A 26,330-nucleotide genomic window follows, 5' to 3' on the forward strand; every position below is an offset into this window, starting at 1 on the left:
AAATAGAGCTTCCCTATGACCCTGCAATTGCACTACTGGGTATTTACCCCAAAGATACTGATGTAGTGAAAAGAAGGGCCATCTTTACCCCAATGTTCATAGCAGCAACCAGAGCCACCAAACTGTGAAAAGTACCAAGATGCCCTTCAATGTTTGGAATGGATTAAGAAGATACAGTACATATATACAATGGAGTATTATGCCTCCATGAGAAAGGATGAATACCCAACTTTTGTATCAACATGGACAGGACTGGAAGAGATTATGCTGAGTAAAATAAGTCAAGCAGAAAAGGTCAATTATCATATGGTTTCACTTATTTGTGGAGCAGAAGGAATAACCCGGAGGACATGGGGGGATGGAGAAAAGTGAGTTGGGGGAAATTGGAGTGGGAGACAATCCATGAGAGACTGTGGACTCTGAGAAACACACTGAGGGTTTGGGGGAGGTGGGGGGTTAGTTGAGCCTGGTGGTGGGTGCCCTAATGAGGGCACATATTGCATGGAGCACTGGGTGCGATGCATAAACAATGAATTCTGGAACACTGAAAAGAAATAAAATAAAATGAAATGAAAAGAAAAATAAGGGTGGGGGAGTGGTGAGGCGTAGAGAGCGGGACCGAGATGTTGGTATCAACAATTCTTGATGCTAAAATGAGAAACAATTCTAGATAATGCCATAAAATTGCTATTTCTCAAAAACCAGCTCAATTGAATGTGGACAATGGTGTGAAGTGTGGACAAAAAGAGCATAAATCCTCTGCTAAGAAATCAAAAGTTGAAGCCGCAGAAGACTTTGCAGCAGGATGCTTTAGCCAAAAGGGGCATCACAGGAATAATTTCAAGAAATTGGGACAGATTTTGCTTAGTGCTTTAAAGGTAAAGTGTCAGTTCAAAACCTTTAAGTAGAAAGAGCTAAGAGTCCCCAGGGGGGAGAAAAAAAAAAAAGGAGACACAGCTTCTGTGACAGGAAGTCATTTTAGGATCCCAGCTATTTTCTGGGATCTGTGTTCTAGTTGCCCAAGCACATGTCTTGCGGAACTTCCTCGAAAGTGTCAGAATTTAAAAAAAAAAAAAAAAAAAAAAAAGCAAAAATCTTGGTAGTTAAGGACTTCAAGGGAAAAAAGGGACTGCAAAAAAATTGAACAGTCTATCAGACAAGGAAAGAGTCTAGCCATATCAGAGACACTAAATTAGTGGAAAACCCTTAGTGCTGGGTCAGAAGAAAATAAGGCCCTGCATTCCCTACCTGAGATAAGTAGCCCCAAACCCCATCTAGTTTATTACTTATTATTTATTTTATTTTTTTAGTGTCAACATTTCATGTACATTCCAGTTAGTGAACATACAGTGTATTAGTTCAGGTGTAAAATTTTCATTATTCATCATTTACATATGACCCCCAGTGCTCATCACAGCCAGTGCCCTATCTAGTTTATACAGTCTCTCAGAACATGCCCATAGCCCCCTTCCCTTCACCCAACAGTTACCTCTGCTTCGTTATAATGTGAAAATCTCCACTCAAGGAGCAATACAAACTGCATGAACATAACATACAATGCAAATATAGAGGCATGTTTCCTAAATACTCACACATGACATCACACTCACCTGGACATGCGACGACAAAACTCCCCTTTGTGAACACTCATCTTAACCCTAAATAAAAGAAGCCCACTCACCCCTAACTGGGGAGTCAGAGCTTTGTGACTCATTTCCCAACATCTTGTTTGCTTCAAAAAACATCCTTGGTAAGACAACTCTACCTGGTACAGTCACTATCTGTAACTCACCAAGAAGTGAACTCACATTTGTTTTGTTACAATATTAGTCTTAGGAGACAATTTTTAATACAGAAGCCAATAAACAAGTCTCTGCAAGGCCTTGGGAAAATGTTTTGGCTTCAGATAGTAAAATCTGATTTAAATGGAAATGAAATCTTATGGAAAGGCATGTTGACAAAAAAACCACTTGAAAATTGTTGTTTTGTGTTTAGGCTTGAGAGTGCAGAAGGAAATCAAGTCTCAAGTCTTATTGAAAGATGGTAAGCACTACAGGACAGAATGAACATTTACCTTCTTTTCTAGACTGAGTGAATATAACCCTTTTTCTGAACCTTTGGCTTGGCCAGAGTAGTGGACTTTGAGAGAAAAAAATGTCAGTGAGCTGTAGTATGTAGTCTGTGACACTCCAGTTGAGGTGACTGCTCTGTCCTAAGTCAGCAGTGTATTTCTTTCTCAGTTACTGTTAAGACTATGTTGCCGTTCATAAGAAAGCAGTGAATATTTTGCTCCTGTTTTCCATTCTTTTAGGTGTGAGCAAACTGTTTAACAAGCATCTTAAGCAAGAGTAGACTTTATTTCATTTCAATTGAAAATAAATCCTTTTGCATTTAACTCAATTTTGCCTGAGAATTAAGTATTTTGTGCAGCAAAAACTAGGCACAGGTCTCACATTAAAGGAATTTCAGTTCTTTACTTGTAGCATAGAAATACTTTTTAGACATACACAAGCTTATAAAAGGAGTTCAAGGAAATAAAGCCTTTATATGGTAATTCTGTAATTACCATACCTAGCTATCCACATCAACGATACCAGTCCATAAGGCATGTTTTTTCAAGTCAGAGATTTGTGTCTTAGACTAATTTGTTTTCATATTGTTTTGGATTATGGCTGAGTTAAAATTTGCTATTGAACACTGTCAATAACATTAATGAAAATCAACTTTGATTTTACTTTAGTAATTTAACAAAAACTGAAATTTACCTTATGAATTTTAAAAATTTATACAAAGAAACAAAATTAAATTTAAAAAAAGGAGATTCTTCCTAAGAGCCTTTTTGTTCTTCCTAAGAAGTTTGCCTTTAGTTTTAAGAATGGGGAACCTTGAAACAGATGCTAAACAAATCATGAACAATATATCTGCTTTATTAGCAACTTTATAGAAGAAATTTGTGATAAGAATTTAAAATCTAATTGAATAGAAAAACTATAATTTCAATTACCTGCCTTTGTGACATAAAGTGGGTATAGTTTATGGAGACAGTAAGCCACACAGAGAGTGAGCTAATGCATTGGGTGAAATAATCACATCCACAGGAAAATATCATTCTCTACTTAAAATAGCAGTGAAAGTTATTACTGTAATATTATATCTACAAATTAATGACTTCATTAAGTTACTAAAAGCTGTGAATATAATAACTTCTTGTGTGCTAAACCTAAAAATTATTCCAAAAAATTCCCCTGAGTGAAATGATCAAGAAATATTGCTCTTTGTTATAGATTATATAGATAAATTACACAGATATAAATATACAAACATAGAATAAAAAGAAAGAAGAGAAAGAATCTTTTTCAGTTATAATGCCATATCACTGTTCAAGTACTCTAGTGTGCACCTTCTGAAAATCAGGACCCTCTTCTACATCACCATATACAACCTTCCCGTTTAGGAAATCAACATCCCTACAATGCTATGTTCTAGTTCAGAGATGTCACTGTAATTTTGCGAGCCATACATGAATCTATCCTCTCCATTTCTAGTCCAGCTACTTGCCCAGGAAACAGTTGCTTGTGATTTTCATGTTCCGTAAATCTTCAGTCTGAAAGAGTTGCTTAATCTGTCCTGTCTTTTATATCCTTAACTGTCTTGAACTTTTGCAAGTTTTTACATTATAAAATGATCCACCACCTGGGTCTGGATGTTTCCTCATAACCAGACTCAAGATTTCTCCATGGTAAAATCACTGTGAAGAGAGCTATTTCAGTATTATAAAAGCACACTGTTCCTCAACAAAGCTTTAGCCACCATCATTATTTTCACAGTTATTAATGCCTATCATTACTTCCTTATTTTGTTATTTTATTAAAGAAGAGCTTTCTTTTCTCCTTTATATATTTGTGTCAGTATGGACTCATGAGTTTCTGTTTTGTGAAAAGGGATACAATCTGATAGTTTTAATTATTTTGATGCCCAATTGTCCTAGATGATACTCAGTGAGAGAACCATCAAGTAGGCTTTTATATACTTTGACATGTCTTTATCATTCTTTGAGCTTGTCTTCACTTTCTGGTGTAAGTTATTCCTGGACAAGAAGTCTTGTTAATGCAGATGATTTTTAGAAGCCCAAAATAATAAGTGACTATCAGTAAGCCTATACTCATCTGTGAATACACACACACACACACCCCTGATTCTTATTATTTATAGCATAAAAACAGACTTTATTCTACTAAGTCATTGCAAGTTCCCAATTAGGAAACACTGAATCATTGTCCCTGTGCTATAGGGTTAATTTCCTTGGAGCGTCTGGTCACATTTCCACCAACTGATCAATACATGACCATATTCTTTTTTTTTAAGATTTTATTTATTTATTTGACAGATCACAAGTAGGCAGAGGCAGGCAGAGAGAGGAAGGGAAGCAGACTCCCCGCTGAGCAGAGAGCCCGGCTCTGGGCTTGATCCCAGGACCCTGAGACCACGACCCAAGTCGAAGGCAGAGGCTTTAACCCACTGAGCCACCCCGGTGCCCCAATACATGACCTTATTCTATGCATGTTTCTGGTTGAAAACACATTTTTAAATATATATTATTAATTCATTAACATAAAACTCATGGTAACAGTGTAAGTCAAACCTGACAAAGCTTATCTAAAACATGTGTTTTTTTCCATAATGCACATCATAGTTACTTTGTACTTAGGAACACTAGATGGAGGGGCACCTGGGTGTCTTATCTGGATAAGTGACCAACTCTTGATTTTGGCTCAAGTCATGGTCTCATGGTTGTGAGATGGAATCCGACTTCAGGCTCTATGCTGGGTGTGTAGCCTGCTTAGGATTCTCTCTCTCCCTCTCCCTCTGCCCCCTTTCTCTCCCTCTCTTAAGTAAATATGTTAATAAATTAATTAAAAATTTAAAAAAAGAACACTAGACAGAACTTCAGTACTATGCTTGGGGGGCATTTTAAGCAGCAAAATCTGCCCCACCATACAGAAATGTGAAAACCACGCACTAAGCAGACTGAAAAAAAAATTGTTCACAATATGGGCATTTAAACAAAAAGCAGGGCATTGTTTTGTTTGCCCTCAGTTGGCAACATATAAGTTAGACAATTCTGATTTTTAATGACTCTTTTCATGTCTGCAATTAACTATGAAAAGACTAGGTTGATTTGGGGGTTATAAACAAATTCTTGCATGCAAACGAATCCTGAAACATGTAATCCATGAATAATTGGGATTAAGTTGTATTTAAAAAGATGATAAGAGTTCACACCGATATTTTCAATTCCAACCCCAAATCTCAATGTTCAAACTGGATTTGCCCCTGCCATGTTTGTGAATCCTTTGTTAGTGTGTTACATAAGTGTATATGCAACTATTCCCAATGTATTGACTTATTTGCCCAATCAACAAACCTGACACAAAATAACAAAACTTCCAGTCACTCTGACCACCTTCTCTACCTAACCTGTCACTATCCTGTTCCCCAGGATAGTAGGACATGCTCTAGATGCCTTCTTTTGGCCCCCCTCCATATCACTGCCCTACTTTCAGGAGCATTCAATGTTCAGCTTCCTTGGGTGTCTGAGCTTACTACCTACACCTTCATCCCTCTTATCATCTGTTTCCTGGAACACAGACAATTCAGGTTGAGTCAGTAACTACTAATAAATTACTGGGTAGTAGAGTAGGGTTATGTTAAACCTTATATAAAATCACCAATTACTTTTCAATAACATTTTACCATTTTCTTTTTCATATTGTAGCCAACATTTGATGCAGTCTTTTTAATTATAGCCATTTGTTATGAGGTCATATCTATTAATGTAATTTTTTCCCTGATAACTAATAACGATGAGTCCTTTTTATGAAGTTTCTGTTCAAGTGTTTTTGCTTATTTATTTATTTTATTAAGGAACAATTTACCTACAGTAACATGCTCAGATCTTAAATTACTTCAGAGTTAGGGTTTGAAAATCTATCAGATTCTATACCCCACTTGAGTATCAAGGTTCAGATCATTTTCCCATGACTCCAGAGTATTTTCATGTATCTCTTGTCAATCAACACTCAAACAACAAATTCATCCACCACCAAACATCAAGAAAAATCATTTCTATCACCATAGTTTAGTTTTACCCATTCTGCAATTTCTTACACATATTTTTTGGTGTGTAAAACTTCTTCAACTGAATATAATTGTTTTTGATATTTATCCATGTGGTTGCATGCATCAGTAGCTCATTCTTTTTTATGACTAAGTGGTATTTAGTTTTATGATTATACTGCAGTTTGTTTATCCATTTTCCCATCGATGGCCATATGTGTTATTTCCACTTCTGGGCTACTCTGCATCAACATGCTATAAACATTATGTCGAAGACTTTCAATGGACTTACTTTTTCGGTGTTCTAGTATACATAATTAGGAGTGCAACTGTAAGGACACAGAGTAGCTGTACGATTAACATTCAAAGCAACTGGCAGAGTTACCCCAAATATTTTTTCCCTTTAGTACACTTAGATCATCTGCTATTTTATTTTTTAATTGTAGGAGGGTTTTGTTTGTTTTTCAATCCATCAGAAAAGTCCTGCCTAAACACCTGCTTCTTGTTCTGTAAATAAAAGTATGCAGCCATCATAAAACCTACAAAGCAATGAAATAAGAGCCATATAGTCACATGATAAAAGCAGTATCATCCCAAAACCTAGCAAAAACTGTCTTTCTGAAATGAAGGTTAGATAAAAAATAAAAGATACAAGTAACAACTTAGCAGTGCTTTTCTAGACAGCAAGGACCAAAACTTAAGGTGTTGTTTTGGCAAGATTTGCATACTCCCATGTACTAATAAAATGTCAAAATGTAAAACTGCATTAAATTTTTCACCCCATATGCCTAGGCTATGAAAGCATAAAAGATTACAATGATTTTCACTATTGTGGGTGATTCCTAACTCAGAACTCTTCAATTCTGTTGTAGGGGAGCAAAGACTTTCCCTCTGACAATCCTACATTTGATAGCTTAGCCTATGAAATAAACTGAAACAGATTAACCAGAAAATAGGATACAAACTGATGGGTTTTTAACTCCATGCACAAGAACATCACAGGGAAAGAGTGAATACCCCAAAGGCAGGGTATTATAAACGCTTATCCACCATCTTAATAAAGGAATGGGCAGAGGGGTGAAGGCATCTCAGGGGAGAGCCAATGATTTTGAGCAATGATGAAAGGGCCCTTAGAAGAATGGATGGGAGATAGGATAGTTTGTGCCAAACTGGTATCAACTTCTCATTTTCTTTCTGTGACAATAGTCAGCCTTCTCTGGGTGATGAAACACCCAGGGAGGGGATTTATCATGATTGAGATCCTTGGAGGATCTCTCTTTATGCAGGTGAGGGGAATTCAGAGAGTGACTTCAACTGAAAATTATCTATATACCCAAGGGACATGTGTTGGGATCACATGTCCTGAACTCCTTCATTATCAATGTAGTGCAATTTAGGTTAATGTTACAAGAGAAAAATCTCAGAGAAGTCCACTTAAAGGCAATGAAAAGTAAGCAAAGGTAAACTAATACTAAAGAAGAGTCTATAATGGAAAGAAGTAACCACACTTGTCAAAGTAACAAATTTGTGAGTCTTTGTTCAGTTACAGTCTCGAATCTATGTGCTTCTTAGGAAGGTAGAAAGCTACAGCTTTCCTGACTTGGTATGTCAGAGCACAAAGTTTGGAGCAGAGTGCAAATCTAGAGTTAAATGAAGAACATGGGGAGAAGGAAATCAAATGAGGTAAATGCCAAAACCTGCATGTAAAACTTATAAATCCTTTGCTGACCACTAAATTATACAACCACAGGGAAGGGCCAGGGGATGGTAGGGGCAGGGGGAGATGGTGGGGTCTGACAAAGAAAAAGCTTTTACAAACTAAAAAAATCTCAGTAGAGATTTCAGTTACCGTTATTTGAAGGGAAATCCAGTCTGGAGTTTGAGTCCATTCAAATTAACTGTATGCTAGAAGAAAATCACTCCTCAGAGACATGACAGACTCTGACCTTCTAAATACATTGTTCAAAATGTATAATATGCACTGCACAATCTAATGATCCAAATCTGAAATTAAGGGGCATTTGGGTGGCACAGTCAGTTGTACTCGACTCTTGGTTTCAGCTCAGGTCATGATTTCAAGGTCATAAGATCTAAGCATATGGCTCTGGGCTCAGCATAGAGTCTACTTGAGATTTTCTCTCCCTCTCCGTCTGCCCCTCCCACTTGTGCTCTCTCTAAAATAAATAAATCTTTAAAAATTTTCAAACTAAAAATAAGCAAAAGAATATGTCAAAAAACAGGAAAATGATTCATACTAAAGAAAAAAATCAGTACTTGAAAGTAATCAAGATGTTGTACCGACTAGAAAAAGAATTTAAATAAACTGTTATAAACACATTAAAATATGTAAAGAAATGCATACACATAATCTCAAAAAATAAAAATTAAAAACATGGGACTTTCTTGCGACGACGTGGATGGAACTAGAGCGTATCATGCTTAGTGAAATAAGTCAATCGGAGAAAGACAACTATCATATGATCTCCCTGATATGAGGACATGGAGAAGCAACATGGGGGGGGTAGGGGGATAGGAGAAGAATAAATGAAACAAGATGGGATTGGGAGGGAGACAAACCATAAATGACTCAATCTCACAAAACAAACTGGGGGTTGCTGGGGGAAGGTGGGATTGGGAGAGGGGGAGGGGGCTATGGACATTGGGGAGGGTAAGTGCTATCGTGAGTGCTGTGAAGTGTGTAAACCTGGCGATTCACTGACCTGTACCCCTGGGGATAAAAATACATTATATGTTTATTAAAAAAAAAAAAATTTGGAAGGGGAGGGGAACCATAAGAGACTATGGACTCTGAAAAACAACCTGAGGGTTTTGAAGGGTCAGGGGTGGGAGGTTGGGGGAACAGGTGGTGGGTAATGGGGAGGGCACGTTTTGCATGGAGCACTGGGTGTTGTGCAAAAAGAATGAATACTGTTATGCTGAAAAAATAAATAAAATGGGAAAAAACAAAACAAAACAAAAAAAACATGGGACTTATAAATTTGAGAATTTTAATATATTTTCAAAAATCCAGTAGATGGGCTTAACAACAAACTAGAAAGAAGAAAACATGTATGAATCAAGGACAGAATGGTAGAAAATATCCTTTCTAAAGGATATTAAAAAGGACTACTAACAATAACAATAAACAATAACAATAAACAAGTAGAATTTGAAATTAAAAACACAATATCACTTACATTAACATATCCCAAGTGAAACACATATAAATGTAAAAAAAGACATGTAGAAAATCTACATGAGGAAGAATGTGAAACTCATGAATAAAATCAAAGAACTAAAGAAATCTGAACATGTTCCAGTTTCATATTTGAGAAGACTCAACACTGTCAAGATGTCAGTTCTTCCCAACTTGAAATACAAACTCAACATAACCCTAATTCCCATAAGTTTTTAAGGTCATTGACAAACTGATTCTTAAATTTGTAGGAAGAGATAAAGACCCAGAATCGTACACAATGGGGAAGGGGAAGGACACAACTGGAAGACTGATGTTCCCCAACTTGAGACTTAATGTAAAGCTACAGTAACCAAGACAGTGTGGTGTTTGTGAAAGAACAAATGGATCAACATAAGAGGGAGCCCAGAAATAGATTCACACAAATATATTCAAATGACTCTTGACAAAGAAGCAAGACAATGAAGAGAAGTCTCTTTAACACAAATAGTGTTGAAACTGGACATCCACATGCAAAAAATGAATCTAGACACAGATCTTATGCCTTCCAGAAAAATTAGCTCAAAATGGATCATAGACCAAAATATATAACACTAAACTATAACACTCAGGGGGAAAAAAAAAAAAAAACCACCAGAAAAAAATCTAGATGATCTTGAGTTTGGTGATAATTTTTTGTTACAACCTGAAATGACTGATCCATGAAAAAATTAGTATGTTGGAATTCACTAAAATTAAAAATGTATTCTCTGTGAAAGACACTGTCCCATAGGGGTACATGGGTGGCTCACTCATTAAGTATCTGCCTCTGGCTCAGGTCAAGAATGGGATCAAGTCCCACATCAGGCTTCCTGCTCAGCAGGAGGTCAGGTTCTCCCTCTGTCTCCCACTCCCACTCCACCTGCTTGTGTTCCCTCTCTCACTCTCTCTCTCTGTCAAATAAATATGATAAAATCTTTTTAAAAAAGACTGTTATGCAAATAAAAAGGCACAGATTAATAGAAAATATGTGCAAACACATATGATGAAAGAATGGTATCTGATATATATAAAGAATTCCTAAAATATTAAGAAAATAACCTAATTAAAACTTGGATAAAATATGAATAGATACCTCACAAAAGAAGATACACAGATAGCAAGTAGGCACTTGAAAAGATGTTCAGCATCTTAAGTTGCCAGGGAATTGCTAATTAAAGCGATGAGATAGGGGTGACTGGGTGGCTCAGTTGGTTAAAAGCAGATAAAAGTAATTATTTACTGTTTTAAAATGAAAACCTCTGCCTCTTGATTTTGAATCAGGTCATGATCTCAGGGTTGTGAGACCAAGCCCCATGTCAGAATCTGCACTCAACAGGGAGCCTGCTTAAGATTCTCTCTCTCCCTCTGCCCCTACCCCACTCAACACACGCAAATGCATGCTCTCTCAAAACAAAGGAATGAAACAGTGAGGCACCACTCCACAGCTTTTTAGAGCACCAAACATCCAAGACACTGACAACACCAAATGCTGGTGAGGATATAGATCAATAGGAACTCAGATTGTTGATGGAATGCAAAATTTATAACCACTTTGAAAGACAGTTTGACAGTTTCTTACAAAAATTAGCATATAGTCCAACATGTGTAGTTTATGGCATTTACCTAAATAAACTGAAAACTTGCATACAGAACAAATGTGGAAGATGAATATCCACACAAAATCTTCCACAGGAATGTTTATAGCAGCTTCACTGATAATTGCCCAAACTCGAAAGCAACCAAGATGACCTTCAACAGGTAAATAAACAGTGACACATCCGGGTAATGAAGTATTGTTCAGGGCTAAACAGAAATGAGCTAACAAACCATGAAATGACATGGGAAAACTTAAATACATATTGCTAAGTAAAAAAAAAAGCCAATCTGAAAAGTTTATGTACTGTATGACGAGGCTCAGTGGATTAAGCCGCTGCCTTCGGCTCAGGTCAGGATCTCAGGGTCCTGGGATCGAGCCCCGCATCGGGCTCTCTGCTCCGCGGGGAGCCTGCTTCCTCCTCTCTCTCTCTGCCTGCCTCTCTGCCTACTTGTGATCTCTCTCTCTGTGAAATAATAAATAAATAAAATCTTTAAAAAAAAAAAAAAAAAAAAGATAAATCAGTGGAGGTAGGAAAAAAGCTCAACAGTTGCTAGGGGGTTGAAGGAGGGGACAGAGGGGAAAAAAGGCAGAGAATGGCATTTTTAGGGCAGAGTATTAGGTATATTACTGTAGCAGTGGATACATGTAGTTCTATATTTGTCAAAAGCAACACAATTGACAATAGGAAGAAAGTAAATTAAGAACTTTGGTTAATAATAATGTAATTGTATTGTCCCATCCTTTTAACAGCTGTATCTCACTAATTCAAGATACAAGTAGTGGGAAACTACATGTATGGTGGTGTGAAGGGTATATAGGAACTCTCTGTACTTGCAGCTTCTTTTATGGTGAAATTAAAACTGCTCTAGGGGTGCCTGGGTGGCTCAGTCTATTAAGTATCTGATTCTTGATTTCAACTCAGGTCATGGTCTTTGAGTTGTGAGACAGCCCCACACCAGGTTGTGCACAGGACATGGAGTCTGCTTGTGATTCTCTCTCTCCCTCTTCCTTTGCCTCTGCCCCTCCCCAGCTCCCTTTCAAATAAATAAATAAATAAATAAATAAATAAATAAATAAAATGTTAAAAAATGCTCTAAAAATAGGGCCTATTAATGAAAATCATAAAATAAATAAAAATTTAAGTATTTAAATCACTGCAGTACAAGTAGACTAAATTCTCAGAAGACAGATTTTTAGGCTAGGTGAAAAATCTAAACTCAAGTACATGGTTTTACTAAAGACACATGTTAAATCAAAAAGCACAAACACACTGAAACTAAAAGGAAGCAAAATTATATACTATGCATCTTGAATCATAATAAAGCAAGAGTGACTAGAATAATTGTCTAAATACAAGAACAAATACTGGGACATGGAATATTACCAGAGGGCAGAAGTGACAATCTATAATGACTACAGGCTCAATATATCAGAAAAACTTAACATTTATAACTATGTATTCTCCAAATAATGGAAATAATGGAACTGCAAAATAGCTGAAGTATAATTTGGCAAAACTACCAGGAAAATCCATGATCTTTAACACCACTCAGTAACTGACAGGCCAACTAGGTGATATATCAATAGAAATATGGAAGACCTGAATATCACTATTGATTACTTCATCCCAAATGGTATTCCTAGAAAACTACATCCAATACCTAGACAATACAAGTTCTCTGGAACACATGAAACGTTTACCAATAAAACACTGAGCTGAGCCAGAAAACAAATGTCGTTCAATTTCAAAAGAGAGCACTCTTTCAGACTATGTCCTCCAACACAAACAGAAGCAAATTAGAATCAGTAAAATTAGACACCTAAGAAAGTCCCAAGTATTTCAAAATAACAATAACAACTTGCTTTTTAATAACACATAGGTCAAAAAAGAAGAATTCATGGGTCAATTTAGAAAATTACAAGTGATTTTTTAAAAATATTTATTTGACAGAGAGAAATCACAACTAGACAGAGAGGCAGGCAGAGAGAAAGGAGGAAGCAGGCTCCCCGTGGAGCAGAGAGCCCAATGTGGGGCTCGATCCCAGGACCCTGGGATCATGACCTGAGCCAAAGGCAGAGGCTTTAACCCACTGAGCCACCCAGGCACCCCACAAGTGATTTTAAATAACTTATGATGAATATATTACATACTAATATTTGCAGAAGGCATTTACTATGCTTAGAGAGAAAAACATAGCTTTACGTTGTTATGATAGAAAATAGGAAAAGCCAAAGATCAATTATCTATCTAAATGTTCATCTTACAAAGCTAGAGAAGAACAAATTAAATGACAAGGATGGAGAAGGGAAATAATTCAGTAAAGAACAAATGATGTAGCAAATAAACAGTAAATTAACAAAGCCAAAAGTTCAGAAGTTTGTCCTTTGAAACTATAAAGAAAGTTGTAACAACCTGAAATGACAGTGACACCAGAAGAGAGAGAGGAAGGATACAAAGAAAAGAGAAGACAAACTGCTATAGTGAATGTATAATGTAAGGTAAAAATGTCTTAACACTAAAATTCCAAAAATATCAAAAATAAGTAACTATTATGAACAACTTTGTTCCATTACTTTGTTGAGTTACAAAAATTATCCCAATTTCTGTCTCATTCTTAAGAGTTTTGAACAACTAGAGGAGGGAGCAGTCAAGATGGCAAAAGAGTAGCATACTGAGAGAACATCAGGTCTCAGGAGTTCAGTTAGATACTTATTAAACCACTCCAAACACCTACAAATCCAACAGGAGATTAAAGAGGAGAAGAGCAGCAATTCTAGAAACAGAAAACTGACACTTTCTGAAAGGTAGGACCGGTGGAGAAGTGAACACGAAGCAACAGGAAGATAGACGGCGGTGGGAGTGGTCGACTCCTGGCAAGCGGTGGAGCAACAGAGCACAAAATCTGAACTTTTAAAAGTCTGCTCCACTGAAGGAAATCACTCCAGAGGCTAAGTGGGGATGGAGCCCTCGTGGAACAGTGTGGTCTCAGGTCCCACAGGGCCACAGAAAGATCAGAGGTGTCTGAATATAGCAGATTTCACAGGTATTAGAGCGGGGAAGCTGGCTACAGAGAGAGAGCCGAGGAGTGAGCTCTTCATTCGGGATTATCCTAACTGTGATGGGTGGCACAGGCAGGCCACTGCTCTTTGAGCAGGGACCCCACAAGTGGCAGATCTGGGGAGAGCCACTGGAAGAGCAGAGTGGCAGGAATCTGCTGGGTTTGGAGACTCCAAATGGGGCTGTGTACCAGAGACAGAAATGCTCAGTCACAGGCCGGGTGAGCTCAGAGCATGGCCAGAGACCGGAGATGGGGGTGATTGAGTGCTTTTCTCTGAAGGTGCACTAAGGAATGGGGCCCCGGAACTCTCAGCTCCTCCCGCTGGAGATTGGTGAGCCACCTTTTTCATTCCCATCCTCCAGAGCTCTACGAAAAGCAAAAAGCATTCAGGGAACAAAAGCTCCCAAGAGTGAATTTGAACAGATTACTTAGCCCAGCCCCTGGCAAGGGCAGGGCAATTCCCCCTTGGGCAAAAACATTTGAGAATGACTGCAATAGTCACCTCCCCTAGAAGATCAGCAAGAACATTCAGCCAAGACCAAGCTCACTGATCAAGAACAGTGGAATTCCAGAGGAGGGGAAAGCAAAGCATGGAATTCATAGCTTTCTCCCCATGATTCTTTAATCTTGCAAAAGTTAAATTTTTTAATTTTATTTTTTTTCCTATTCTAATTTTTTAAACTTTTCCTCTTTCCTCTATGTTTTTTAATTAGTTTATCTCAACAATACCTTTCTAAAAAAATCTTTTAAAACCTTCATTATTATAGTCATATTTTATCCTTCATTGTATCTAACTTTATTTTTTATATACATATATAAAAATATTTTCTTCTAAAAAATTTTGGAATAAACTTCTAATAGATCAAAAAACACCCTAAATCTAGCACGGGGCTTTGTTCTAGTCTCCAGCCTGAGCAAATTCTCTCCACTTTCTTTTCCTTTCTTTTCCCAACCAACTTATCTTACCAAATCATTTTTTAGAAATTTTTTAAAATTTTCTAAAAAAGGATTTAGTAAGATCCTTTAAAATCTTTAAAAAAGATTATTTTTTTAAAAAATTCTTTTTACCCCCTTTGTTTTCCCCCTGATTTTGGGTCTTTTCTGATTTGGTTAGTGTACATTTTTCTGGGGTCTTCACCACCTTCTTAGTATTTTATTCTCTCATTCATATATTCTTATCTGGATAAAATGACAAGGCGGAAAAAGTCACCACCAAAAAAAGAACAAGAGGTAGTACCAAAGGCTAGGGACCTAATTAATATAGACATTGGTAATATGTCCATTTTAGAGTTCAGAATGATGATTCTCAAGGTGCTATCTGGGCTCAAAAATGGCATGGAAGATATTAGAGAAACCCTGTCTGGAGAAATAAAAGCCCCTTATGGAGAAATAAAAGAACTAAAATCTAACCAAGTTGAAATAAAGCTATTAATGAGGTGCAATAAAAAATGGAGGCTCTTACTGCTAGGATAAATGAGGCAGAATAGAGAATAAGTGATATAGAAGAGCAAATGATGGAGAATAAAGAAGCTGAGAAAAAGAGAGACAACTACTGGACCATGAGGGGAGAATTCAAGAGATAAGTGATACCATAAGATGAAACAATTTTAGAATAATTGGGATTCCAGAAGAAGAAGAGAGAAGGGGCCAGAAGGTATAATGGAGCAAATTACTGTAGAGAATTTCCTTAATATGGCAAAGGGAACAAGCATCAAAATCCAGGAGGCACAGAGAACCCCCCTTAATATCAATAAGAATAGGTCCACAACCTGACATCTAATAGTAAAATTTACAAGTCTTACTGACAAAGAGAAAATCCTGAAAGCAGCTCAGGATAAGAAGTTTGTAACATACAATGGTAATAATATTAGATTGGCAGCAGACTTATATCCGCAGAGACCTGGCAGACTAGAAAGAATTAGCATGATATATTCAGAGCATAAATGAGAAAAACATCAAGCCAAGAATACTATATCCAGCTAGGCTATCATTGAAAAGAGAAGGAGAGAGAAAAATCTTCCAAAACAAACAAAAACTAAAAGAATTTGCAAACACAAAACCAGCCCTACAGGAAATATTGAAAGGGGTCCTCTAAGCATAGAGAGAGCCTAAAAGTAGTAGACCAGAAAGGAACAGAGACAATACACAATAATAGTCACCTTACAGGCAATACAATGGCACTAAATTCATATCTCTTAATAGTTACCCTGAATGTAAATGGGCTAAATGCCCCAATCAAAAGACACTGGGTATCAGAATGGATAAAAAACCCAAACCCATCAATATGCTTTCTACAAGAAACTCATTTTTTAAAAAAGATTTTATTTATTTATTTGGCACAGAGAGAGAGATCATAAGTAGGCAGAGAGGGAGGCAGAGAGAGAGGGGGAAGCAGGCTCCCCACTGAGCAGAGAGCCCAGATGTGGGGCTCAATCCCAGTACCCTGAGATCATGACCTGAGCTGAAGGTAGAGGCTTAATCCACTGAGCTACCCAGGCACCCCAGAAACTCATTTCAGACTGAAAGACACCTCCAGATTTAAAGTCAGAGGGTGGAAAACAATTTACCATGCTAAATGGTCATCAAAAGAAAGCTGGGGTAGCAATCCTTATCATATATATAAATATATATATTTTATTATATATATCAATTAGATTTTAAGCCAAAGACTATAATGAGATGGGGAAGGAAACTATATCATACTCAAAGGTCCTGTCCAACAAGAAGATCTAACAATTTTAAATATCTATGCCCCTAACATGGGAGCAGCCATCTATATAAACCAATTAATGACAAAATCAAAGAAACACATCAACAATAATACAATAATAGTAGCAAAAGATCAACAAGGAAATAAAGGCCTTACTTGATGCACTGGACCAGTTGAATATCACAGATATATTCAAAACATTCCAACCCAAAGCAACAGAATACACATTCTTCTCTAGTGCACATGGAACATACTCCAGAATAGATCACATCCTGGGTCACAAATCAGGTCTCAACTGGTACCAAAAGATTGGGATCATTCCCTGCATATTTTCAGACCACAATGCTCTGAAGCTAGAACTCAATCACAAGAGGAAAACTGGAAAGAACCCAAATACATGGAGACTAAACAGCATCCTTCTAAAGAATGAATGGGTCAACCAGGAAATTAAAGAAGAATTGAAAAAAAACTCATGGAAACAGATGATAATGAAAACACAACTGTTCAAAATCTGTGGGACACAGCAAAGGCAGTCCTAAGAGGAAAATATATAGTGATACAAGCCTTTCTCAAGAAACAAGAAAGTTCTCAAACACACAACCTAACCCTCCACCAAAAGGAGCTGGAGAAAGAACAAGAAAGAAACCCTAAACCCAGCAGGAGAAGAGAAATCATAAAGATCAGAGCAGAAATCAATGAAATAGAAACAAACAAACAAACAAAAAACAATAGAACAAATCAAGGAAACTAGGAGCTGGTTCTTTGAAAGAATTAATAAGATAAGTCTGGCCAAACTTATCAAAAAGAAATGTGAAAGGACCCAAATAAAATCATGAATGAAAGAGGAGAGATCACAACCAACACCAAAGAAATACAAACAATTATAAGAACATATTATGAGCAACTCTACGCCAGCAAATTTGACAATCTGGAAGAAATGGGTGCATTTCTAGAGACATGTAAACTACCACAACTGAACCAGGATGAAATGGAAAACCTGAACAGACCCATAACCAGTAAGGAGATTGAAGGAGTCATCAAAAATCTCCCAGCAAACAAGAGCCCAGGGCCAGACGGCTTCCCAGGGGAATTCTACCAAGCATTTAAAGAAGAATTAATTCTTAGTCTCCTGAAACTATTCCAAAAAATAGAAATGGAAGGAAAACTTCCAAACTCATTTTAGTACTCCCATTGCTGTCAAAGCAAACCATTTATAACTCAACCAGATCAAGTCAATACCCTGCTTAAAATGTATGTTTGCTCATGAGGTTTCTTTGGTCTGGATGACCTCACCTACACCTTACTCTAAGTCTTACTCCTTCCTAAAACTTAGTTCAATTGTCAGCACCTCTGTGAATATCAAAGTGACCATCCGGGCCTAGAGATGACCCTGTGCTTACTTCTGCTGCATCACATCAAATGTAGAAGTTTCAAGTCCCAGGTTAAAAAAAGAAAAAAAAAAAAGGATTCTCTATCAGTGTAGTAACATCTGTATCTTTAAAAAGCAAAATAGGTCTTATTTATTTATTTACTATTATATATATATATTTATATATCTTATCATATATATAAATATATATATTTTATTATACATATATTTATTACCAGTTACTCAAGAGCTGCATTTGAATCTGATAGCAATTATTATTTTAGAAATATTATGAAGCTTTGCGCAGTGGCAGTATCGTAGCCAATGAGGTTTATCCGAGGCGCGATTATTGCTAATAGAAATATTATGAATATTGTTTTCTCTATTCTTCTACCAGAAAGGATGATTCCCTATTCTGCAGTCTAGCTTGCTTTTACTGGTCACCTGCTTTTTTTTAAAACCAAGTTGTCTGCGGGTGTATCTATCACAATTGGAATGTTTCTGTGTTGTTGGTGATTCATTGGGAATGATAGGCACCAGCAATGTGATTTCTGATTTATTTTAAATTTTAGCTATGGGTTGACTAATGTTTCTTTGAGTTCACTTCTATGACAGAAACAATTTGTATCAACATAAAGGAACATTAGCAAGTTTACCTCAAATTCCTCAGGGAGGAGGAAGCATTAATATATCTGAATTGGAGAACAAGGTTTATTCATGAGTCCAAATTTGGGAGATAATGACATTTCTACAATGGGAGGGCAGTTTTTCCTGATAAAGTGAACCGTTTTTATGACTTACTTGTTTCCTTCTCTACCTGTTATTAAACAATTCAACAAATGCCTACTGATTGGCCAATCCTGATACAGGCAATGATAATTTCTGAGAATGCTCTCTTATACAAATAATTATGGTTTTGTGTAAAAAAGAAACATTATGGTTTTAATGGAGATGGCAATTTAATCATTTAAAAAACAAAAGAAACCAAATGTGGTGATTATAAAAGGTAAAATAAATGAAGTCATGAGGTCATTTAATGAGGTGTTTTACCTTATGAAATCAGTGCTGACTAGAAGGTAGCCCATTTCCTTCCCCAATTTCTGCTGATCATCTTCTCACATTTGGCTTAAGAAAAGATTTCTCCAAGAAGGCTTATTTGAGCAATTCTATTTCACTTTGAATGTTCCTTTACCCTGAGTACGCTCAGGCACTTGTACCATAATAGGATGTACTTGCTTACATAGAACTTTACCTTTTTTTTTTTTTTTAAGATTTTATTTATTTATTTGACAGAGAGAGAGAGAGATCACAAGTAGGCAGAGAGGAAGGCACAAAGAGAGGGAGAAGCAGGTTCCCCACTGAGCAGAAAGCCTGATGCAGGGCTAGATCCCAGGACCCTAAGACCATGACCTGAGCCAAAAGCAGAGGCTCAACCCACTGAACCACCCAGGTACCCATACATAGAACTTTTTAATGGTGGTTTAGTATATAAATTTTATGACTTCTATTAGATTACCAACTTTCTGGAATATTCTGTTCATTTTATTTCTCATAATAACTTGTGAGCTCCCATTCACACGAAGGACTTTCCTAAGTACTCATTTATAGTGCTTAATGAATCTACATGGAGTTAAGGAGTTAGGGAGTAGAAGGGAGGGATGCTTTACATGTGAAAAGTCTTTAATTCTACAAATACTTCAGTAAATTATTAAGGAGCTCATCCCCAGGAATTGTCACATGCAGACAGTCACTGTTTCATTCATTCAGTCCAAAATTCACTTTGTGTGTTCCTAGCTAGGAGAGAGGTCTCAGAGCTAGGCTAAGCTTTCTGAGACAGTATAAGGAATTTTAGGACATCTAAGTTATTCAGATTTTATGCTCATAAGGAACACAGTCTGCAGATGTTAAATTAGCCAACAGGGAGTCTGTTGCTGGCCTATAAATGTCAAGGAGGCATACTGGAACAGATAAAAGAGAAGTAAGAAGAATTTACGTAGGTGATGTGAAGCTTAAACCTCATTCCACAGATGAGAACTGTTTCCATCTATAGAGGAATTAAAAAAAGGTGTTTTATTTTCTTCAAGCTTTTTGAAGAGCAAAATAATAAACGAAAAAAGGTTGCTACCCTTTTATGTTGCTCCATATAATTCTCATATTTAAAAAAAGAGTGATGCATGCATTTAACTACATCTTTAAAGGCCATAAATTAGCACCCATAGGTCTTAATATCTCCATCTCTTGAATAATCATCTGCTGGGCGAATGTCACCTGGAGCCTGGTGTTCTTGTTCGGTAGCTCATCGTCACATGATGCCTCAGACCCACGGTGTTAGCGGATTTAATTGCAGAATTTTGTTTGCTGATATTTCTATTGACTTGTTTTAAAGGTTATTCCCATTAGGAATTCCCTTCCGTATTTGCAGAAAGAAAATCTTAAATTTAAGAATTTGAGCTCAAGGATAAGTATTTTAAAATAGCTAATATCGAAGTAGAATTATAAGAAAAAGAATAAAACTATGACTTTGGAATAAATACATCTTTGTAATATATTTGATATGCCACGGAGTGGGTTTTCTGATGTTTGAGCATTAAGAGCCAGTAAAATAAATCTTAGCAAAATAATTAATGGTATTGAGTACTAAGGGATATCGAGAGTGGCACAACTGTTTTCAGTACCTTGCCAAGTGGAAAAAAGTAAGCTATATGATAATAGTCCTTTCTGAAATTCTTTTTGGAAATTTTCTGATGATTCTTATGAGACTGTGAAAGGTAGTGTATGAAGATGGAATGATGGGATACAGAAACTCGTACCTGTCACAGTAACATGTGTATTGGACAAATGGTACATTATTTTATCGACAAGCTGATTAGTAGAATAAATCATCATGTGCTCTCAAAGACAAACATCATATTCATGATCATTGATCTGTGTATTTGGACTAAAGAGATTACTACAAATTCAGAAATATAGCAACTGTCTTCTATTCTTCTTCCTCCACAGTTGGAAAAATAAAATTTTGAGAGAAATCTGGCCTCTTAACTCTTCAGTCAATATTAACACACAAAGTATCAACCAGCTCCCTTGTTTCTGCCAAATTACTTTCATTATGCCAGAAGATAACAACACTATGATCACCAGATAAAAAGAACCCCACATTGGGCTCTCTCCTCAGCAGGGAGCCTGCTTCCCACCCCCCAGCCCCGTCTGTCTCTGCCTACTTGTGATCTCTCTCCCTCTGTCAAATAAATAAATAAAAATCTTAAAAAAAAAAAGAAGAGGTGACATCAGGTAGAAGGATATCAGCTCGATAGCTTATCTAAACATTGCAAACACCTACAAATCCAACGGGAGATTGAAGAGAAGAAGAACAGCAATTCTAGAAACAGAAAATCAACCACTTTCTGAAAGGTAGGACTGGCGGAGAAGTGAATCTAAAACGACGAGAAGATAGACCGCAGGGGGAGGGGCCGGCTCAGGGCAAGCGGCGGAGCAACAGAGCAGAAAATCAGGACTTTTAAAAAGTCTGGTCCACTGAGGGACATTGCTCCAGAGGCTAAACCGGGGTGAAACCCACACGGGGTCAGTGTGGCCCCAGGTCCCGCAGGGTCACAGAAGGATCGGGTGTGTCAGAGTGTCGCAGAGCTCGCAGGTGTTAGAACGGAGAAGCCAGCTACAGACACAGAGCCGAGGACTGAACTCTCAGCTCGGGGTTACCTTGAACTGGTCACCGGCTAGGTGATCTCGGAGCGCGGCTGGAGGCTGGGGATACATGAGTGATTGGGTGCTGTCCTCTGGGGGCGCACTGAGGAGTGGGGCCCTGGGCTCTCGGCTCCTCCAGGCCGGAGACTAGGAGGCTGCCATTTTTATTCCTGTCCTCCGGAACTCTACGGAAAGTGTTCAGGGAACAGAAGCTCCCCAAAGCGAACCCGAGCGGATTACTTAGTCCGGCCCCCGGTAAGGGCAGTGCAATTCCGCCTTGGGCAAAGACACTTGAGAGTCACTACAACAGGCCCCTCCCCCAGAAGATCAACAAAACATCCAGACAGGACGAAGTTCATCTATCAAGGAAAGCAGGTTCAATACCTAAGACAGCAGCGGAATTCCAGAGGAGGAGAAAGCAAAGCACGGAACTCATGGCTTTCTCCCCATGACTCTTTAGTCTTGTGGTTAATTCAATTTTTTTTTCTTTCTTTTTTCTTCTTCTGCTACATTTTTAAAAACTTTTACCCTTTTCTTTTTTAACGTTTTTTGACTAGTTTATCTAAAATATATATTTTTTCTTTCTTTTTTATATTTTTTCTTTATTTGTTTTATTTCTTAAATTTCTTTTTTTTTCTGAACCTCTTTTTATCCCCTTTCTCCCCCCCACAATTTGGGGTCTCTTCTGATTTGGTTACAGCGCATTTTTCTGGGGTCTTTGACACCCTTTTAGTATTTTATTTGATCCTTCATATCCTCTTATCTGGACAGAATGACAAGGCGGAAAAAATCACCACAAACAAAAGAACAAGAGGCAGTACCAAAGGCTAGGGACCTACTCAACACAGACATTGGTAATATGTCAGATCAAGAGTTCAGAATGATGATTCTGAAATTTCTAGCCGGGCTTGAAAAAGGCATGGAAGATATTAGAGAAACCCTCTCTGGAGATATAAAAGCCCTTTCTGGAGAAATTAAAGAACTAAAATCTAACCAAGTTGAAATAAAAAAATCTATTAATGAGGTGAAATCAAAAATGGAGGCGCTCACTGGTAGGATAAATGAGGCAGAAGAAAGAATTAGTGATATAGAAGACCAAATGACAGAGAATAAAGAGGCCGAGCAAAAGAGGGACAAACAGCTACTGGACCACGAGGGGAGAATTTGAGAGATAAGTGACACCATAAGACAAAACAACATTAGAATAATTGGGATTCCAGAAGAAAAAGAAAGAGAGAGGAGAGTAGAAGGTCTATTGGAGAGAATTATTTGAGAGAATTTTCCTAATATGGCAAAGGGAACAAGCATCAAAATTCAGGAGGTGCAGAGAAACCCCTCTAAGTCAACAAGAATAGGTCCACACCCTGTCACCTAACAGTAAAATTTATAAGTCTTAGTGACAAAGAGAAAATTCTGAAAGCAGCCCGGAAAAAGAAGTCTGTAACATACAATGGTAAAAATATTAGATTGGCAGCAGACTTATCCACAGAGACCTGGCAGGCCAGAAAGAGCTGGCATGATATATTCAGAGCACTAAACAAGAAAACATGCAGCCAAGAATACTCTATCCAGCTAGGCTATCATTGAAAATAGAAGGAGAGATCAAAAGCTTCCAGAACAAACAAAAACTGAAAGAATTTGCAAACACCAAACCAGCTCTACAGGAAATATTGAAAGCGGTCCTCTAAGCAAAGAGAGAGTCTAAAAGTAGTAGATCAGAAAGGTACAGAGACAATATACAGTAACAGTCACCTCACAGGCAATACAATGGCACTAAATTTATATCTCTCAATAGTTACCCTGAATGTTAATGGGCTAAATGCCCCAATCAAAAGACACAGGGTATCAGAACGGATAAAAAAACAAAACCCATCAATATGTTGCCTACAAAAAACTCATATTAGATGCGAAGACACCTCCAGATTTAAAGTGAGGGGGTGAAAAACAATTTACCATGCTAATGGGCATCAGAAGAAAGATGGGGTGGCAATCCTAATATCAGATCAATTAGATTTTAAGCCAAAGACTATAATAAGAGATGAAGAAGGACACTATATCATACTCAAAGGGTCTGTCCAACAAGAAGATCTAACAATTTTAAATATCTATGCCCCTAACATGGGAGCAGCCAACTATATCAACCAATTAATAACAAAATCAAAGAAACACATCAATAATAATACAATAATAGTAGGGTACTTTAACACTGCCCTCACTGAAATGGACAGATCATCCAAGCAAAAGATCAACAAGGAAACAGAGGCCTTAAATGACACACTGGACTAGATGGACACCACAGATCTATTCAGAACATTTCATCCCAAAGCAACAGAATACACATTCTTCTCTAGTGCACATGGAACATTCTCCAGAATAGATCACATCCTGGGTCACAAATCAGGTCTCAACCGTTATCAAAAGATTGGGAACATTCCCTGCATATTTTCAGACCACAATGCTCTGAAGCTAGAACTCAATCACAAGAGGAAAGCTGGAAAGAACCCAAATACATGGAGACTAAACAGCATCCTTCTAAGGAATGAATGGGTCAACCAGGAAATTAAAGAAGAATTGAAAAAATTCATGGAAACAAATGATAATGAAAACACAACGGTTCACAATCTGTGGGACACAGCAAAGGCAGTCCTGAGAGGAAAATATATAGCGGTACAAGCCTTTCTCAAGAAACAAGAAAGGTCTCAAGTACACAAACTAACCCTACACCTAAAGGAGCTGGAGAAAGAACAAGAAGAAACCCTAAACCCAGCAGGGGAAGAGAAATCATAAAGATCAGAGCAGAAATCAATGAACTAGAAACCAAAAATCAATAGAAAAAAAAAATCAATGAAACTAGGAGTTGGTTCTTTGAAAGAATCAATAGGATTGATAAACCCCTGGCCAGACTCATCAAAAAGAAAAGAGAAAGGACCCAAATCAATAAAATCATGAATGAAAGAGGAGAGATCACAACTAACACCAAAGAAATACAGACAATTATAAGAACATACTATGAGCAACTCTACGCCAACAAATTTGACAATCTGGAAGAAATGGATGCATTGCTAGAGACATATAAACTACCACAACTGAACCAGGAAGAAATAGAAAACCTCAACAGGCTCATAACCAGTAAGGAGATTGAAACAGTCGTCAAACATCTCCCAACAAAAAAAAAAAGCCCAGGGCCAGACGGCTTCCCAGGGGAATTCTACCAAACATTTAAAGAAGAACTAATTCCTATTCTCCTGAAACTGTTCCAAAAAATAGAAATGGAAGGAAAACTTCCAAACTCATTTTATGAGGCCAGCATCACCTTGATCCCAAAACCAGATAAGGATCCCACCAAAAAAGAGAACTACAGACCAATATACTTGATGAACATAGATGCAAAAATTCTCACCAAAATACTAGCCAATAGGATTCAACAGTACATTAAAAGGATTATTCACCATGATCAAGTGGGATTTATTCCAGGGCTGCAGGGTTGGTTCAACATCCGCAAATCAATCAATCTGATAGAACACATTAATAAAAGAAAGAACAAGAACCATATGATACTCTCAATAGATGCTGAAAAAGTATTTGACAAAGTACAGCATCCCTTCCTGATCAAAACTCTTCAAAGTGTAGGGATAGAGGGCACATACCTCAATATTATCAAAGCCATCTATGAAAAACCCACCGCAAATATCATTCTCAATGGAGAAAAACTGAAAGCTTTTCCGTTAAAGTCAGGAACACGGCAGGGATGTCCATTATCACCACTGCTATTCAACATAGTACTAGAAGTCCTAGCCTCAGCAATCAGACAACAAAAAGAAATTAAAGGCATCCAAGTCTGCAAAGAAGAAGTCAAACTATCACTCTTTGCAGATGATATGATACTATATGTGGAAAAGCCAAAAGACTCCACTCCAAAACTGCTAGAACTTGTCCAGGAATTCAGTAAAGTGTCAGGATATAAAATCAATGCACAGAAATCAGTTGCATTTCTGTACACCAACAACAAGCAGAAGAAAGAGAAATTAAGGAGTCAATCCCATTTACAATTGCACCCAAAACTATAAGTACCCAGGAATAAACCTAACCAAAGAGGCTAAGAATCTATACGCAGAAAACTACAAAGTACTCATGAAAGAAATTGAGGAAGACACAAAGAAATGGAAAAATGTTCCATGCTCCTAGATTGGAAGAATAAATATTGTGAAAATGTCTATGCTACCTAAAGCAATCTACACATTTAATGCAATCCCTATCAAAATACAATCCATTTTTTTCAAGGAAATGGAACAAATAATCCTAAAATTTATATGGAACCAGAAAAGACCTCGAATAGCCAAAGGAATATTGAAAAAGAAAGCCAAAGTTGGTGACATCACAATTCCTGACTTCAAGCTCTATTACAAAGCTGTCATCATCAAGACAGCATGGTACTGTCACAAAAACAGACACATAGATCAATGGAACAGAATAGAGAGCCCAGAAATCGACCCTCAACTCTATGGTCAACTAATCTTTGACAAAGCAGGAAAGAATGTCCAATGGAAAAAAGACAGCCTCTT

At 37.3% G+C, this 26,330-nt stretch overlaps 1 pseudogene; it reads left to right on the top strand.

Moving 5' to 3' along the window:
* Positions 1-18,364: 18,364 nt before the first annotated feature.
* LOC123952334 lies at positions 18,365-18,563 on the top strand (annotated as a pseudogene).
* The last annotated feature ends 7,767 nt before the right edge of the window (positions 18,564-26,330 follow it).

The sequence above is a fragment of the Meles meles genome, chromosome 10 (genome assembly GCF_922984935.1).
Source record: "Meles meles chromosome 10, mMelMel3.1 paternal haplotype, whole genome shotgun sequence".
Classification (NCBI taxonomy): Eukaryota; Metazoa; Chordata; class Mammalia; order Carnivora; family Mustelidae; genus Meles; species Meles meles.